This window comes from Carassius gibelio, chromosome A4, assembly GCF_023724105.1.
Source record: "Carassius gibelio isolate Cgi1373 ecotype wild population from Czech Republic chromosome A4, carGib1.2-hapl.c, whole genome shotgun sequence".
Lineage (NCBI taxonomy): Eukaryota > Metazoa > Chordata > Actinopteri > Cypriniformes > Cyprinidae > Carassius > Carassius gibelio.
In genome coordinates this window covers 16,410,535-16,425,071 of record NC_068374.1, presented here as the reverse complement: position 1 = coordinate 16,425,071, position 14,537 = coordinate 16,410,535, and positions in this window count along the sequence as shown.

The following is a 14,537-nucleotide window of genomic DNA, read 5'->3' as shown; positions in this document are numbered from 1 at the left end:
TGGTGAAAAATTGAACTGCATCACTTACGCATCGCTTATTTTCACGTTGCCTTGATCTATGACATTGTATTGTTTTGTATGTCTATTTGTTAATAAGGGATTTATGGACACATCAAGGATTTTAGATCTGTAGAGTAAAAGCCATAGTTTTTATTTTGAAGTAGCCTAACAAATATCAAATCCTAAAACATTAGCAGAGAGGACCTAATAAATTGGCTAGCATGTTAGTGTTATTATCTTAACAAATACGTTTAATACTTTTTATATTATTATTTAATATTTTCATGAATTAGATGTAGATTTAATACATCTTTGCGTTCATTAATTTGTCATATTTTAACGTTGTTGTGTGACCATATAATAACCACATTCGGAACGTTATTATATGACCATCAGAGAACCGTATGGGAACGTTCTGTTCACGTCCGGAATGTCCTCTTTGTAACGTTGTTTCATGACCATATAGCAACCAGTATGGAACGTTCCCCTAAAGTCACTTTGGGAACGTTATTATATGACCAACAGAGGACCATGCGAGAACGTTCTGTTAACGTCTCAAATGTCCTCTCTGTAACGTTTTCTATGTGACCATAAAATGCCCCAAATAGAACGTCCCCCTATAGTCATATAAGGAACCTTGAACTGCAGCACTTTCATAACCAAAGGAGGACGTTCCAAGAACGTCCCTAATGTTCTGTAAAGGTTCGGAACTTTCGTTATCTTTAGATAACTTTTAGGGAACGTTGCACAAGGTCGCGAGAACGTCCCCTCCTACGTGGGATAGATGTGCAGAACCTTAATGGGCCATTAAATCTAAACCAAAAATCTTACAAACATGTTACAAATGTTGATACAGAATCATATATGCTGGAGTTTATTTATTGACCAGACAGCAAAACAAATAAAAGGGGAAAATACTATTGAATTTAATTGAATACATGTCCGTGTATCTGATCTGCAAAAAATCATGCATCATGGATTAACGTCCAACTCTTCTCCTGGAGAGCTACCATATTTGAGAATTCAGCTCCAACCCCAATTAAACACTCCTGAATCAGTTGGTTTGATACCTTTATCTCAAATGGTGTCAGAGATTTATGAATTTAAGTGGGTACAGTAGATTAAACATGAAAATATGGTGTCACTAATATATAAAAACAAAGACATAGTATGGAAAATCAAGCATTGTGCATTATAGGGAATAATATTCTGAATATGTTTCAGTTGGTTTAATACCTTTATCTTAAACAGTGTCAGTTTTAAGTATGTACAGTATATTAAACATTAAAATATGGATTCATTATTGTGTGTGTGTGTGTGTGTATATATATGTGGCAAGGTAGGTAATCTCCCTCCCCTGGTACTTAGAAACGGCCTATCAGGGCTCAGTCATTGCTTTATAAAGGCTGTGATTAGGCTACCTGGGATGCGTCATTGTTGGCCCCGCCCATCCGGTACGTGTGCGCTTCCGCCTAACAAAGGTATGTTTGTAGCTGGTCTGGCTAATGCTGCAATGAGCTCTTGGACATCGGCTAACTATATTAATTTATTGTAGCTGGAGTGGCCTTTTTGCAGCTTTAATAGCCCATTATTCCTGGCTTCGCTGTGGTTTTCAGGCTATTCTTGCCACCTGGTAGGTTAAGTTTTGATTAACCGTTTACACGAAGTAAGCGCTTGTTATAATTTGTATGTTTCATTCAGGTTAGACTGATTTCATTCAAGTAATCTTCTGAGACTTGTGCTGTGAGCAACTGTATGAGGTGTGTGTAACGCTGTAGTCAATACCTGGTATGTATAGATATACATGTATATGCATTTCTTTTTAATGAACACTTGATTTGTGTTTTAAATTTAACTAATGGGTTGTTTTTAGTAGGACAAAGTTTTGGGAACGTCCGCCTGTTTGCGGGTGGGGAAGATCGCCTCCTGCATAATAGCAGATTAAAGACGGCGTTGCTGTTTTGTTGTGTTTATCGTTGTATTTTCTTGTGTTTTTATATATACGCCGGTGATTGGGGGAAGTAGCGGTTTGATTTTGTTACCGCTATAGGTGGTGGCTGTGTGTTTTGGCCCACCTTTCATTCTTACAATTACTAATTGTAAGTTTATTGCTATAACTCCTTTTGGACTCGAAACCCGGCTGTTCTTTATATTCTTTACATTTAATTAAGTTTTGTTTTGCTCGTATCATTGTATGGTTTTTGGTTATTGTTTGTTTTTCGTTATAATTGATCTTTTTTTGATTTTGTAGTGATCGTTAAAACTTTTGCTTTAAATATATATATTTCTTTCCTTTTCATTTCAGTTTTCATTAAGTGACCATTGTTCATTTTTTACATTTTGTTGTGTGTTTTGGTAATTGTTTCAGTCAATCAGGCTTTAGATTAATTTCGTTTTGTACATTTTAGTAATTTGTTTTCTTTGTGTTTTAGGCCCCTGAGTCGGGTGGCTAGCTGTCCTAGTATCCTCGTGGTGGTGGTGTTTGGAGCACGGAGTGTGGATTGTCGTTTGTAGTCACTCACCTCACTGTGTGTGTGTGTGTGTGTGTGTGTGTGTGTGTGTGCCACTTTTGCAGCTAGCCTACCCTGCTAGGGGTAAGCCTTCGTAAAACGGATTAATGTATGCCTGGTCGAATCATATCTTTGCCTGATCTTTTAAAAGGTGTATTTTCTACTTTGTGAATTTAATAAATTTTATACGCTAGTGCCTCTGTCTCTGCCTCCTATGGTAACGAACCTGTGTCTAAATTCCATCAAGTATTTAGTTCCCCTCACTTTAGAGGGGTGGCGTAGTCGGTAGTTATATCATAATTAATTAACTTCAAGTCACCACTACACATATATATACAGTATTGTTCAAAATAATAGCAGTACAATGTGACTAACCAGAATAATCAAGGTTTTTCGTATATTTTTTTATTGCTACGTGGCAAACAAGTTACCAGTAGGTTCAGTAGATTCTCAGAAAACAAATGAGACCCAGCATTCATGATATGCACACTCTTAAGGCTGTGCAATTGGGCAATTAGTTGAATTTGTTGAAAGGGGTGTGTTCAAAAAAATAGCAGTGTGGCATTCAATCACTGAGGTCATCAATTTTGTGAAGAAACAGGTGTGAATCAGGTGGCCCCTATTTAAGGATGAAGCCAACACTTGTTGAACATGCATTTGAAAGCTGAGGAAAATGGGTCGTTCAAGACATTGTTCAGAAGAACAGCGTACTTTGATTAAAAAGTTGATTAGAGAGGGGAAAACCTATAAAGAGGTGCAAAAAATGATAGGCTGTTCAGCTAAAATGATCTCCAATGCCTTAAAATGGAGAGCAAAACCAGAGAGACGTGGAAGAAAACGGAAGACAACCATCAAAATGGATAGAAGAATAACCAGAATGGCAAAGGCTCAGCCAATGATCACCTCCAGGATGATCAAAGACAGTCTGGAGTTACCTGTAAGTACTGTGACAGTTAGAAGACGTCTGTGTGAAGCTAATCTATTTTCAAGAATCCCCCGCAAAGTCCCTCTGTTAAAAAAAAGGCATGTGCAGAAGAGGTTACAATTTGCCAAAGAACACATCAACTGGCCTAAAGAGAAATGGAGGAACATTTTGTGGACTGATGAGAGTAAAATTGTTCTTTTTGGGTCCAAGGGCCACAGGCAGTTTGTGAGACGACCCCCAAACTCTGAATTCAAGCCACAGTACACAGTGAAGACAGTGAAGCATGGAGGTGCAAGCATCATGATATGGGCATGTTTCTCCTACTATGGTGTTGGGCCTATTTATCGCATACCAGGGATCATGGATCAGTTTGCATATGTTAAAATACTTGAAGAGGTCATGTTGCCCTATGCTGAAGAGGACATGCCCTTGAAATGGTTGTTTCAACAAGACAATGACCCAAAACACACTAGTAAACGGGCAAAGTCTTGGTTCCAAACCAACAAAATTAATGTTATGGAGTGGCCAGCCCAATCTCCAGACCTTAATCCAATTGAGAACTTGTGGGGTGATATCAAAAATGCTGTTTCTGAAGCAAAACCAAGAAATGTGAATGAATTGTGGAATGTTGTTAAAGAATCATGGAGTGGAATAACAGCTGAGAGGTGCCACAAGTTGGTTGACTCCATGCCACACAGATGTCAAGCAGTTTTAAAAAACTGTGGTCATACAACTAAATATTAGTTTAGTGATTCACAGGATTGCTAAATCCCAGAAAAAAAAATGTTTGTACAAAATAGTTTTGAGTTTGTACAGTCAAAGGTAGACACTGCTATTTTTTTGAACACACCCCTTTCAACTAATTGCCCAATTGCACAGCCTTAAGAGCGTGCATATCATGAATGCTGGGTCTTGTTTGTTTTCTGACAATCTACTGAACCTACTGGTAACTTGTTTGCCACGTAGCAATAAAAAATATACTAAAAACCTTGATTATTCTGGTAAGTCACATTGTACTGCTATTATTTTGAACAATACTGTATATATATATATATATATATATATATATATATATATATATATATATATATATGAAAAACAGCATTATACATCATAGGTAAAAAAAAATGATTATCTTACAGTAAAAAAAAATATAGCTTAACATGAATGTGGTTAATGAGCAACATCCTATTTAACAGTTTTTGTTGACATGTGAAATCTGTCAGTAAATGTATATTTCTAGTTCTCAAGAAAGTTAATGTTAACTTTTTCCCCCCTTTCTAAGCACTTCCGAGAACTTCTTGATTGTTGTTTATGGATTCCTCATGAAATTTGGGTTTGTTGGATTGGATGGACCAAGTGTCACTGGAAAAACTCTCATGGTGGCTGATGACTGAGGAGTGGACAGAGGATTGGCCATAGATGTGCCTTGCTGCTTTTCGAAAAGGGTAATTAATCTTTATTAAATGATGTTACATCCCCTGTAAGAATTTTTACAATAATTTAGTTAGTTAATTAAAAGTGCTGCTTATTTAATTTAAGATGTTGTGAGCCCTCCCACATGTCACGATTGAGTTTATCTGAAAATCGTATGGAGAGAGTCACACAAGACATGAATTTACTACGATTTAACAAACTGTAAAGTAAGGATAACATTTCGCGCCATTCATAAAAATATGGATTCTGAGGACAAAATGTTTTTCTTTGTAGCAGCTATGGCTTTTGACGTACAAAAAAAAGATATGAAGACATGGAAAAGAGAATGACTGAAAATAAGAGAACAGCATGGACTTTCTGCTTTTCATAAACTACTCGAGGTGAGAAGGATATTTCAAAAATTTCTACTCGTTTTGCTGGAAAACAACAGGTACCCTATATTCATTCATAAAGCTGAACAGCAAATTAGGCACAGTTCGGAATAACAAATAAAAAATAGGGCTGTATAATTAAACCAAAATAACTAAATAGACTATTTAAATACATAATATGTGGTTTTTGTCTTCAGATGTATCTGCAAATAGTCTCGTTTAACTGCACATATGCCACAAATTTAAACCGACAGTGTCCAATTGATTTTGCCTATTTTTTTTATTTATTTATTTATTATTTTATTACCGGCATGTCCTTGTAACATTCTCGGATAAGCCAATATGTATTCTCACATTGTACACACTGCGACCATGCAAGCATCTGCGATTTTCTCCAAAGAGGAAAATAAATCACCTGTTAGCTTGTACAACCGCAAACATCGCACCGTGTAAGCTAGGGCTGTGCAATTAATCACATTCGATTGTCGTGCATATATCGTCAGTAAAGCCGTTCCCATGATTAGAAGTAAATCACCATCACTGCTTTCAGCGGCTTTCACTACACAGAGCCGTAGTTAACCGACAAACTAGGTGATGTCGCATTTGAAATCGAATGCGATTCATCTGCGATGATTGGGCGATTTTGCTTAATTGTCAGTGAGCTATGGCTCTGTGTAGTGACAGCCGCTCAATCTGAAAGCATGTGATGGCTATTTACTTCTAATCACAGGACTGGCTTTACTGACTAGATGCACATGACAATCTAATGTGATTAATTTCACAGCCCTAGTGTAAACCTGCCTTTAAATGAGCACGGCCAATCATAAATGGATTCTATAGTGTATTTTAGAAGTACAACCCGTTTCATGTCTAAGTCACAGATGATTCAGACTTGTTGCAGAATGTAGCTTTAATTTGATATACACCAAAATAATTAGAAGTTGTCTGACAGTTGAAACATACTTACAATGCTGGGTGATGGTGGGCGAGTAGCTCTGAAAAGAGCTTTTGGGGTGTATGTAGTTGCTGTTGACACAATATGAGTGAGATATTACAAATGTCTTTACATATTAATATGTATTATTTTCATTAATAATTATTGACTAAACAGTATATTATGAACATGGTAAATCAGAAATGCAAGATGACTGCTACTGTAAAGTGATACTGTATATTGTTTCAAATACTCCAGTATCAATATATTGATACTTTTGACAACACTACTAGTCATAAATGAAGGATGCTATATTGTACTTTAGAAGAACAACATATTTTATGTGTTTATTAAGAAACTGATGACTCTGATTTGCTGCACAATGTAAATTTTATTCATCTTAACCCAAATAGATAAAAGGTGTCTGACAGTCAGTAGAAGCATACTTACAAAGCCAGGGACACTGGGCGATGTGGCTCTGAAAAGGTGCCACTGACAAACAAGTAGAAGAAGGAAAAGTAGGAAACCTTACTGAATTTGATTGAGATATTGAAAACATATGTATGAATACAAAATAAATAAATGCAATTTTCAGCAGTCATTGTTCACTAAAATGAGCACGGCCAATCATAAATGCAGGATACTACCTTGAATTTTAGAAAAACAACACTTTTCATGTCTTTTAAGACAACGATGACTCAGATTTATTATGCTAACATGAATGTCAAAACTAACAAGTAAAACTCTTAAGAATGTGCCTAGCATTTAAAAAACATCTTATTGCAAAGGATTCCAGTTATACGTTCTCAGACATTTTATCCACTTTTGTTTGCAGCAAAAGTGGATGAAGAAGAAATTAATGAACATTTGACTATTAAATAATACATTGGTCTGTATTGATGAACAGAATAGTCAGAGAAAAAAAATATTAGTATGTTACTATAAAAGCTGACAGATCAGAGATTGTTTTATTACTTTTTTAAGAACTATACCTTTAATGTCTTCATTAAGATATTACTAACATGATGCATGTTGTTGATTTAACTGATTTACACTCAAATACTGAGAGGGATCTGAAAATCAGTTAAAATATATACTTACAAAGCCAAAGACGCTCTGGTTATGTGGCTCTTAAAAGAGCCTTTGGGGTGTATGTAGCTGCTGTAGACAGAAACAAAAGAGAGAAGATAAGAAAAAGGACCAAATATGAGTGAGATGTGTGTACAATTGAAAATGTTTTTAGATCAGTGATTTGATGAATTGGTATGTTATGATTAAACTGGCAAATCAGAGATGCAGGTTGACTGCTATTTTTTCACTTACAACAATCAGACGGCAATCAACACTGGAAAAGAGAGAAGAGAAAAAATATTTTCATGGTATACATTTCCAAAGTTTATAAAAGCTCTGATGAATGTGTATAGTATCATCTGATGAGACAAATGCAAAGCATTGTATTCGAGACCTTACAGCCCACTAACAAACAAGCCACAGTAGGATGCATTTTCATTCTTGAGAATAGCATTATTAGGGGCCAAGCACCGAAGGTGCGAAGGCACCTATTGTGTTTGTTGGCGTTATTATTCTTCCTCTTCTTCTTCCACCCCAAGTCTATGGTAGCCCATAGAACCGATTGCGGGAAAGTTGTATAATTTGGCACACTAATAGAGGACTGTCTGAACATTAACCGTAGCAAATTTGAAGTATCTAACTCAAACTCTCTAGCGCCACCAATTGTCTAAACTTTCAAAAACTTGATGCTAATAACTCTTGAACCGTAAGCCACAAAATGAAAATTCTTTTTTCCTGTGATTCCTTGGCTCATGCCGAGTCGAATGGACACCGAAATTCAAAAATCGCAAGGTTTAGTTTTTTCGCTATCGTCAATTGTTCGTAAAACCTACTTTTTCGAACTCGTCCTAGGCCGTTGCACCGATTGTCACGAAAATTGAATCAGATAATCTTCAGACCATGCTGGCAAAAAGTTATGGAATTCAAGTTGATTTCTCAAACTGTTTCAGAATAGCTCATGAATGAATTCTTCGAAAAGCACGGAAACGTGAACGTGAGGCTATATCTCCGCAACGGTTTGGCCTATTGAGACCAATCTTGGTGGGTCTTATAACAACCATTCCCTGGGACTACCTGCAGTGTTTCGGCGCTGTGCCCCCTAGTGGTCAGGAGATATGAAAAATGCATGTTTTTGCTCATAACTTCTGAACGGTTTTGCCAAAAATCACAAAAGTGGTGTCTTTAGATTCAGTGCATCATTCCGAGTTGAATGATACCGAATTTTCCCAATTCGGCCATTTTGGGCGTCGGCCATTTTGAATTTAGTTGTAAATTGCTGTATCTTAAGAATGAAGTTCCGTATCGTTTCGCAAATAATTACAAAAATGTCCGGCTCCATGCCCTGAATGTACACAAAAAAATTGGGGGCAGCGCCACCTTGTGGTCAATAGTTATAACGATTTTTCGAAAAATGCTAATAACTTTTGCATACATTAGCCTATTGTAACAAAGCTGATGTTGATAGATTCCTTGGGTCATGCCGAGAACACCGATACCCCATTTGTCAATTTTGGCATAATTTCCTGTCCGCCATTTTGATTCATGTTGAAAACCTACTTTTTCGAACTCCTCCTAGACCGTTGCTCAGATTTTCACCAAATTTGATTTGGATCATCTTCAGACCATGCTGGCAAAAAGTTATGGAATTTGTGTCGATACACGTAACCGTTTTCAATTAGCGTACCAACGAATTTGCTGGAAAGATGCCAAACTGCATCTGAGGCTGTATCTCTGCAAAGGTTGGAGATATTTACACAAAACTTAATATGTGACATTGTCACATCACATTGACCACGCCACATCATTTTGGTCACAGCGCCACCTATTGGTCAAGAGTAATAAACCAATCAATAACCGCTAATTATTACATTTCCAATAATGCTAATAACTTTTGATTGCATTAGCCTATTATCATGAAACATGTCTCAAAATGTTCCTTGGGACATGCCGACAACATACATACCAATTATGTCATATTAAGCAAAACTTCCTGTCCGCCATTTTGATTCATGTTGAAAACCTTTTTTTTTAAACTCATCCTCAACCGTTTGTCTGATTTTCACCAAAATTGAATCAGATCATCTTCAGACCGTGCTGACAAAAAGTTATGGATTTCGTGTCAATAGACGAAACCGTTTTTGTACAGCGCTGCTTCAGATGTCAGGCATCTTCACAAAATGAGTCTGAGGCTATATCTCTGCAAAGCTTTGTTGTAATTAAGCCAAACTTGTGTGTGCCATTGTCTAACATGGAGAATAGGCTCACAGACACTCACACACAGAAATGAAATGGTTCAACTATTATATGAATAATCAATAAGCATGATTACACACACACACACACACACACAGAGAGAAGTACATGCCCACACATTTTGTTGTATGTAGATATTTGAAATAAATTATAGGTGACACACAACTCACAGAAAGACTTCTTTTCTTACATTTCTATGTCAGGTTTCATTGCATTCATATTCTGACATAATAGTAAACATTTGATATACATGTATGAATAAATTGTTGAACTTTCACTCAATGTGATCTTAAATGCTTGAACAGTAATATTAAATAATAGTAATATATATTTTTCTAGATGAATCAATCATCGAGACAATGAACTGTAATGTTTTAGTCTTTAGTGAGCCCATTAGTGGTCTTCCAGTGACATCTAGTGGTCGTAAATGCAATTTATCATACAACACTGTCTCTTTAACCTTTATAACTGTTATATGTTGTCTTAATTTCATTCCAAAGAAGCATACGCAATTTATGTATAATTTCTCAGTCTAGATAATAGTACTGCACTGATTTTAAATAACCTAGATATGGCTGACAGTAAAAGAATAGAACAGAATTACAGACACACACAAACATGAAATGTTTAAACTACTATATTAATACTCAATAAGCATGCTTAAACCCACACACAGATGCACACATTTTGTTATATATATAGATAATTAAAATAAATGATGGGTGATAAAACCTATTGCAAGTCTTCTGTTTTTATGGGCTTCTATGACATTTTTCAGGTTTCATTGCAATCATAATCTGGCATAATTATAAACATTAGATATATCTGTATGAATAAATTGGTAAACTTTGACTCAATGTGATCTGAAATGCTTGAACAGTAATATTAAATAATAGTAAAATACATTTTTTCTAGATGAATCCCTCAACAAGCCCATAAACTGTAATGTTTTAGTCTTTAGTGAGCTCATTAGTGGTCTTCCGGTGACATCTAGTGGTTATAATTGGAATTTTTTATTCAACACTGGGTTTTGAAGCTTTATAAATATTACAGTGTTCTTTTTTACCTAATCTCTGTTAAATTTTGCATGATTGTTTAGAAAAAATACAGATCTAATGCATGTGTGATTATATTACCCCTTTTTTTTTTGCAGTTTAATGCCATTCACAACAGAAATCTTTTGTTTTTTAGGCCATTTTAACTGTTATAGCACCAGCTATTTTCTGATCTTAATGAAACTTTGCATGCTTGGTGGGTCATCTTTCACATGTTATAACCAAGTTTCATAAAGTTTTGAGTTTTTGTTTCAGTTTTATAGGCTTTAGGTTACATGTGGCCACGGCCCTTTCCTAAATGACCTCTTATAGCTAACCAAAGGACAAAATGCAACATATTTTTGAAAATTATTCCGTCTTTATAAAAAGACGGAAAATCATTGTCTGTGTGAGATGAGATACATTTACCAGAAAAGACAGCCCAATTTTTATTAAAATTCAGCGAGTTTCATTAGTGAAACGCCTATAATCCTCAGAAAACAATTAACATTGCGTATTATAATTTAATATTACTTGTGTTCTTCACAGCTTTAAATGTCATTTACTTTTGTTGTCGGCCCATACGTTTTAAAAGTAATTTAACCTAACTAATTAAGTAAATTCATTTACCTCAGGAAAACGCACTGCTGGGGATGTCACTCAAAGGGGAGTCAGGTTGTGCGCGCGGGTGGCAAAGACTTTATGATACCGCGTTAGCTTGGCATTAAACGTAAAAACATAGGGTTTTCAAAATAGTTTGGTGTTTTCCTACTATATTCAAAGCAATTGTTGTTACCAAAAATATAACCGTTATATAAATTTTCCCTTTTTTTTTTTTTTTTGAAAATTGATATGGCCCAATGTGGCACAAGTGCTCTATGAGGAATTTCACTTATCTTAAAAAACATGGCCGCCATTGGCCAAACAACTTTAAGCACCTATTTGACAAGGTTAATGGAAGTCGATCGGAACGAAACTCGGTGGGCATGTTCGACTCATTGCCCTAAAGGTCTGTAAGTATTTTGAAAGAAATTGCCCACAACATTGTCACCTCCCACAGAACACAACAAAGCGATTTGATTACAGCGCCACCTATTTTCCAAAAATGATAATGCATCATTTTACTGGAGTTTTACTGGCTGTTTCAATTACACTCTTCCAATAATTGCTTTTCTTACTCGTTGCATTTGGTCTGATGCTCCATGCCATGCTTAGCTCCTCGCTGTGGAACTTTTATTAACGATTTTCAGCCATTTCAATTACAATCATGCAATTATTAATTTCATTATTCATTGTTGCATTTGGTCTGATGCTACATATGCTTAGCTCCTGATGTTGCCGCTGGAATGCTTGGCCCCGTGATTGCTGCTTGCAGCTATATTTATTATTATTATTATTATTAATTATTATTATGTTCTATTATAATTGTCACAAAATGATGGATGCCCGATTTCATAAAGGCTTATGAGTCTCTCATGTCTCTCGCATCTCGCCGCCGGCTTACATTGAAAATGAATAACTTCCGGCCACTTTGACGGTCTTGACGCCGGAGGCTGTGCGTTCACACCTCCGGCGTCGAGAGCGTCACAGTGGCCTGAAGTCATTCATTTTCAATGTAAGCCGGCGGCGAGATGCGAAAGCACAATGGAGGAGAGGTTGATTTATTGCTGTTTCGCGTTTTCGCAATAATCTATGGTCAGGGACATAAAAAAAAAAACATTTAAAGTGATACGTGGACCAAGGTGTCTGAGATTGTTCATTTTCCTGGTGAGTTGCTGATGTGCAATATATAAATAATAATCTAATGATACAATAAATAATAGTACTGTAGTCCCAGTTTACTTTTAAACAAATTTCCCTGATTATACTTACATTAATGTTTATACTGGATTATATTTACTTAAGTAGCATTTTCAATGCAAGACTTTTACTTGCATCGTATTTTTACACAGTGCTTTATACATTATCAGGTAAAGGATCTTAATATTTCGTCCACAACAATGTTTAATGAGGTTAACTTATAACGTTACCCTCCTTGTGGTTAGTCTGCACGAGATCAACAAGCTTGTTTGCTTTGCGGCCGCTTTAGATACAAAATAAGCATTCGATCTGCGTCTGAGCGCTCACAAACCTTTCTGCAGCGTCGTGAGCAGAGCGGCAAGAGCGATTTTTGACACTCGCAGTCAAACATGTGATAAGCACTACTTTCCATCAAATATGAATAATAAAGATATTAAGAATTTTTTACAATTAGTTTATTTAGGCAACGTTGACATTATATCAAGCTGCATTCACTGTTGAAAGCAGCAGCTCTGAGACGCGTTAAACGCCGGATCACGAGCGATCGCGTGCGTTAAGTGCGCGCTTGGCTTTGAAACCCGCTGCGCAAACGGGCTTGATGAAAGGAGAAAGCCATATTACTCTTAGTTCGTTTGACTGACACTTTGCCAAAGCAATGGTGCGAAACACAACGTTAAAGACCTTTTATGTAATAATGATGAGTATAGATATATTTTCGGATTATTTTAAAACTGTGGTGGTCCCCCACACCCTAATGAATGGGAAACACTGCCGAGAACTAAAGAGCGTCTATCAAACGGAGCGGATTGGATCCATTAGCAATGACTTTAATATTACTTGTGTTCTTCACAGCTTTAAATGTCATTTACTTTTGTTGTCGGCCCATACGTTTTAAAAGTAATTTAACCTAACTAATTAAGTAAATTCATTTACCTCAGGAAAACGCACTGCTGGGGATGTCACTCAAAGGGGAGTCAGGTTGTGCGCGCGGGTGGCAAAGACTTTATGATACCGCGTTAGCTTGGCATTAAACGTAAAAACATAGGGTTTTTTAAAATAGTTTGGTGTTTTCCTACTATATTCAAAGCAATTGTTGTTACCAAAAATATAACCGTTATATAAATTTTCCCTTTTTTTTTTTTTTTTTTTTTTACTCCTTTTCCTCCCCAGTTTGAGTTCCGCTTTGTTAAATATAATTGAGCAATCCCATAGGTGGCGATGTACGCATTGTTAGGATTGTTGTAACATTCTTAAAAGGTTATATGTTGAAGCAACGCGTTTTGCAACCAGCCGCGTTGTAACTTATGTTAATCGCAAAAGGCATAACATTTGATCCCAAAACAACTCCGATACACGTAGATGCATAGAAGAAAAAGAATATAATTTTATAATTATGTTAGAAATTTCAATGTATGGAATACTATAAATCCATAAAATTCATAACCCATGTAATAATAAATAAACACTAGCATCCTGCATCTCTGACTTTCCAGTTTCATCATAGCATGCTAATTAATAAATAAAGACTCTTGCAAGATATATAGCTCTTAAAATTGGCTTTGTGTGTGATGTCATATAGTCAGAAATTGTTTTGCTATATAGAATTACACCAATAAACTACTTTGACTAGTGACTTTACCATTTGTTTTATTAATGTTTATTTACAATGCAATTATACCTGATTCATACAGACTTCTGTCCTGATGTTTGGCTGTGGTCCCCTCATCATCCACTCTTTGGCAACAGGTTTTTGTATGGAGACCACCATGATCTAATCCAGTGGTCCCCAACCTTTTTTAACTCATGGCCCACACAACCAAACACATATGTTTGCGAGGCCCACTGCAAAAAAAATTAACTGACCCTACCATTGTTGGGTTAATAACTTAGTACTCAGAAGCTATTGTTAACTGTCTTTATTGGATGAACTAGGTCTGTGTGATATGGACAAAAAAAAAAAAAACTTTATCAAAAGTTGTAACAGCTCTAGAACAGACATAAGTCAAAATAATCACTATAGTAAAGGTGTAACAAAATGTATAGACTTAAATCCCGTGTCCAGGAACTTTTTTTTTTTCTTGTTTGCCATGCATTGTTCATAGAGCTCATTCATTGTAGCGGTGCAACAGGTGTTGTAATATATTTGTTATACATTATATACAGGTTCACACGTACTCTGTTTGTAGTGCATATATAGTAGGC